A 6,000-nucleotide genomic window follows, 5' to 3' on the forward strand; every position below is an offset into this window, starting at 1 on the left:
AAAGAATTTATTGGTGTAAATTTTTTAATTGGTAAAAAAGAGAGGTTTTTCATTATAATGTTTTTGTTTTATAATATGTCAGTAAATAAATTGCTAATTTAGCACTTTTTTTTAACTTCTGTTAACCGATTAATAAAATATTAGTTTAGTCTTATATTTGATTAAAATATCAAGAATAAATTAAGCCATAAATAATATATAGTATGTCAATAAATAATATAATTATAAATATGTCAATAAAGGTATGAATATAATATATAAATATGTCAATAAAGGTATGAATATAATATATAAATATATCAATAACGGTATAAATATGTCAATTAAGGTATTTTGAAATGTGTTCGTCTTAAATCGAAAAAAGTGAAAAGTGAAAAAAGTTATATTTTTTAAGAGAATCATCACATTTGAAAAATGCAATTATTAAAGTTTACCGTTTTCCTTACTTGGAAAACTAAAAATACCTTAAATCTATTTAAATTTTTATTTTTAACGTATTTTTTTTCTTTTTATCTCAAAAAAATGTAACCGAAAAAGCAAGAAAAAGCTGAAATAAACTTATAATATAGATTGAAAAACTTTTGAATTGATTATTGAAAATGAAGAAAAAAGCTTTTCTAAAATTTAATCTCTTATTGAAACACGAAATAAATGAATAAAAGATACTACAGCAACTGAAGTTAGATGAGATATTAAAGCAAAATGGAATATTTTCATCTTTTGGGGAGCTTAGCATAATCCATAAGCTCCTTAAAGTACTTATTTAATATTGCATTACAAGATACATGATCGTAACTTTAATCGCAACGTGCCTCTGTTATTATATCCGAACATTATAAATTCATGTTAGAAAAACTATGGTTGTTCACAATTTTCTTGTTTTAAACTTGCTAGAACAAGGTTTGGCGATTTTTGCTCGAGTTATTTATGTTCATAACTATTATCATTTGCATTCTATGCATTCACTAAAATGAATAATAATAAAAGCATGAGAAATTCCATCCATTTCCTCGTGTATTTCCATATAAGAATGTGATTTAAAATGTAATTCAAAAGAGAGTTTTGCCTCTATGTTATGCAAATAAAAGTTTTATAATGCTATTAATAACGAAGGCACTCGAAAATTACTGTTTCCACTGATGATTTGGCTTTACCGTTTTTAAGTTCGTAATTTTAATTTCAGACAAAGACTTTTGAAAAAAATATCTAAAAAAATTTATTTGTATGATATATCAAAATATGAAGAACGTGCTTATTCCATAAAATAATCTGTCCAAAAAGTATGCATTCAGTATAATTCCTTCTTAATGTACGCTTCTCGTGAAATTCATACGACCGCTAATTTATTTTATTTTATTCATATGTTATTTCTTGTATAACTTTAAACGAGCAATTCTTGTATATATATATAAATTTATTTATTTCGAGTATCTCTGAAACGGCTCTAATGATTTAGATCAAATTTTATATTTAGATAATGTTTTGCTTTTTAAGTTTATCTATATAAGTGCCATTCCTGAAAAAAAAACGCGATTTTATACGCACACAAATTGTTTTTATAACAATTATTAGAATAAGTATATTCAACTTCCACGTCGAAGCGTCAGTAGTGAAGTACAGTGGTCAAAACTACATGAATGACGCGTGTGCTGCTGCTCATCGGTTCGAGTTACGCTTTATGTATTTATATTTAATATTTTTGATTTTTAAGTTTATCTATATAGGTGTCATTCCAGGAAAAAAACGCGATTTTATACGCACACAAATTGTTTTTATAACAATTATTAGAATAAGTATATTCAACTTCCACGTCGAAGCGTCAGTAGTGAAGTATAGTGGTCAAAACTACATGAATGACGCGTGTGCTGCTGCTCATCGGTTCGAGTTACGCTTTATGTATTTATATTAAATATTTTTGATTTTTAAGTTTATCTATATAGGTGTCATTCCAGGAAAAAAACGCGATTTTATACGCACACAAATTATTTTTATAACAACTATTAGAATAAGTATATCAACTTCCACGTCGAAGCGTCAGTAGTGAAGTACAGTGGTCAAAACTACATGAATGACGCGTGTGCTGCTGCTCATCGGTTCGAGTTACGCTTTATGTATTTATATTTAATATTTTTGATTTTTAAGTTTATCTATATAGGTGTCATTCCAGGAAAAAAACGCGATTTTATACGCACACAAATTATTTTTATAACAACTATTAGAATAAGTATATCAACTTCCACGTCGAAGCGTCAGTAGTGAAGTACAGTGGTCAAAACTACATGAATGACGCGTGTGCTGCTGCTCATCGGTTCGAGTTACGCTTTATGTATTTATATTTAATATTTTTGATTTTTAAGTTTATCTATATAAGTGTCTTTCCTAAAAAACGCGATTTTACACACAAAAAAAAATACATTTTTTTATAACTAACTATTAAAGCCTTTTTCTATCTGCTCTCATGCTGAAAATATCATATAGCATCATCTCAGATACGATTTTATAATTTTAAAATTGAGTGTAAGTTAAAAAACATAACTAATGATAACAAACTGTAAAATGAATACCGTAATATAATAGATTGCTTCGAATAACATATTAAACTAAGAGAAGCAAGGATTTTTATTATTTAAATGATACATTTTTATTTAATTTCATATTTTATTTATATTTAATCAGTATATGATTCACATTTAAATATTTTCTCCAAAAAGACACAATTTTGCAAAAAAAAATTGTAAAATAAATTGTGATTTTATAGATATTATTTTTTTAAATAATCAATTTAGCATGTAATGCAATATTACTGCAATATATCTATCTTTTATTAAAAATAAATATAGTTGCTTCTTGTAACTTTCCTGGTGAAAATTAAGAAAAATTTTGTATATCGATATTAAATTTCAAATATGCTTTCTTGGAGAGTGGTAAAGTGCACCTAATTTTTCTTACCGTTTTCTAACAGTTTTCACAAATCTTACAGCAATTAAAAACAAAAATACAATATTTATAATTATAAATATGCTCAAAATATATTTTCACAAATTTACAATGAGAAAGAAATATAATTAAATATTATATTATTGTGATATTACTTAAAACGAAAATACTAGACTCTAAGAAACAATTTCCATATAAAATCATTTCTAGAATGATGTAATATTTTAAAAAATGCAAAAATTCTACGGCAATGTTTATTTCTTAAATAAAGGTAAGTTGCAACTAAAAAAAAGATATAAAATGTTTCAATAAATAATAAATAATTTGCGATATTTCCATAACAGTTTTGGAAATGAAAGTTAATTTCTAAATTTTTAATTTAAAATTTAAAATAAAATTTCATAAAAACATTCTATAAAATCTTTTTATTACCTTATTAGTTAATGTATGATAATTAAATAAGTTATGAAGAAAAGTTATCCATTTGTAAACTACGAATTATTTATAGTTAAATTACTTTTATTTAACTAAAAATCCGTATTATCAAATTTTTCTCTGTAAGCATATACTTCATTTTTTTAATATTTTTTTACAAATTTAATTTTATAAAAATAAATTTATGATTTTTAAAAAAATCTGAGGCGATATAACACATGCTTAAACTAAAACCATCTGATAAAAGAATGATTAAATATCTATTTTAAAGGTTCAAATTATGCATTAATGTGAAATGTTTTGATAATTTTAAGATATTTGCTCTTTTTAAAACATTATAAATAACTCAGTCTTTTACTAAGGATTTATTCTATTATTTCATATATACAAATATATAAAATGTAATTAGACAAAATATGTAATTTCTTAACAAAGATAAAATCCATTTATATTAATATAAATTCTGACTTCTAAATTTAAATATTTTCAAAGTAAATACTAAGAAAATGTTATTTTGTTTTGTATCATGATTTTTTTTAAATATTGCTTATTGATAGTACTTTATAATTGTAAAGAAAAAAAAGCTTCAATTCTTTCAAAAATTTTAAAACTTGATCTCACAAAGAGGGGAAAATATACTAAAAATATTTATACATATGTATTTAAATAATATATTATTGTTAAGTTTATATTAAGGTTTATACAAAAAACGACTTTTTGAAAAACCGGTTTTCGAATTCACTATTTCCAAAAAACCAGTTTTAGGCCGTTTTTCGAATTTTTGCCAAACAAAAAAAAAAAAGAAGAAGAAGAATAGGGGAAAATATTTTATTTAATTTATATAAAATAATAAAAAACGAAATCAATGTCAAAGTCAAAATGTATTAAAAAAATTAAGAACTATATATACATATTACTTACACAAAATGACGAAAACTCAAACAAAAATTTCAAATAATATTTATATTATATAATATGAAAGAATTGCATATTTAATAGAACAATAAAATATTAAATTCTCATATGAGTAAGAAGTATGCTTCAGAGTCTTTGTTTTTATTTTTTATAAATTTTCAATGCTTAGAAACTTTAAAAATTCTACAAAATTAAAGAATTCGGTTCTTTCTGATTTTTCCTTGTGTAACATCATCATTTTAATTATTTATCTACATTAACTCTCTGCTTAATACATTTACGTCTTCACAATTTACAAATTAAACCTATTTTTAAAGTTTAAAAGTTTCAAAAAGTTTTTCATAATCAATACACGTGGCAATAAAGTAGAAAATAGAACTTCTTGACATGCATTTGACAATAAAAAATTCGTATTTTTTTCCCTTAGTGATATTCTTCTATATTCGATCATCCCCTGCTTTCAGTCTAATTTGGAACAAGGAAATACAACAAAAGAAAGAAGTTTTACGCAAGAGTGAAACGAGCACCGGCGAGCGCGTAGCTATCTCGTTAACTGTGACCTTGCTTCGTAGTAAAAATGTCACATCTACAACTGGTCACAACTCCAAACTTAGAATTCCTTTTCCCTTCGGACAGTAATCGCGCAACTTCGCGCACACCGACCACTACTCGAGCAAAAACAGAAAAGCCTTCGGCCATCGACGGTCAAGATGCAGAGTTCTACAAACAACACCACAAGCGTATCGGCGCGCTATCGTAGTAAATAAAAACAAACGACAAAATAAAAATAAAACTGACACTTACCTTATAAAATTCTTGCACCCCTCAAGGCGAAATAGCTCATTCCATCAGCACAACCCCACTCATCACTTTTTGCACAAAATAAATAAGAAGAAAGTGTTCGAAATAGTAGTAAAAAAAAATCTTCGACAGCAAAGTACTTAAGCAAATATCTTAACCGCGCTTGCACAGTTCGGACTTCACAAGCAGTCGCTTCCGCAGCTTTGAAGGAGGGTCGAGTTCGTGGTTCTAGGTCCCAGAAAACTAAAATATTTTTCAGTCCAGGGGCTTAAGAGGGACCTCACCACTGGGTTTAGCAATCGAACGAAGTGCTTAAAGGTTCGAGGCACACAGACGCACTCGGATCGATAAAGAACAGAAGCGACCTCTATGCTTGGTGAAATTGTTCCGAAGCCTGGTGAGCAGGGTCTCTGACCGTAGAGCTAGGTTAAAGTTCTACAAGAGTCTTTAGAAGAATTCTTCATTACTTTTCTCTAAAAGAAAATTAGTTCACAACACATTCCGATCTCTAAAATCACGTGGGATATTTGTAAATTAAAAGCGGGAGAGAGATCTTTACACTTTGATTTCGCGATGGTTGGCATTTAGGGTTTGTTGAAGTATGGGCTCTCTTCTAACAGCGGAAGTTCTGAGTTTAACCCTTTTATGTGTGGGAGGAGGGGGGTGAAAGAAGTTTATTAACTTTTTAAGATTTCAAAAGTTGCGAAATGACGGATAAAGCCTGATTGGACGCCTATTATTTTTATATGTTTAGAGGGGGGGAGGAAGAATTGAATTATGTTCTATGAATTGTTATTGAGTGTCTTATAAACTTTTTATCTATCATAACAGTGAGAATTTAAATTTTGAAAATTATGAAACATTCAATTAGAATTTATTTGAAAACTTTCTGTCTGTCAAAGCTATCGTATA

The 6,000-nt window shown here is 26.9% G+C and overlaps 1 protein-coding gene across 2 annotated transcripts in view; it reads right to left on the minus strand.

Annotated features, from left to right (window-relative positions):
* The window catches only part of LOC129975678 (neurexin-1-like), a 373,471-nt gene extending 368,088 nt beyond the window's left edge, over nucleotides 1-5,383 (minus strand). For both annotated transcript variants that reach the window (XM_056088803.1, XM_056088801.1), the window contains exon 1: nucleotides 5,092-5,383. The gene's annotated coding sequence lies outside the window, so the exon portion shown is untranslated. The remainder of the gene's footprint in view (nucleotides 1-5,091) is intronic.
* Nucleotides 5,384-6,000: the final 617 nt, after the last annotated feature.

The sequence above is a fragment of the Argiope bruennichi genome, chromosome 7 (assembly GCF_947563725.1).
Source record: "Argiope bruennichi chromosome 7, qqArgBrue1.1, whole genome shotgun sequence".
Classification (NCBI taxonomy): Eukaryota; Metazoa; Arthropoda; class Arachnida; order Araneae; family Araneidae; genus Argiope; species Argiope bruennichi.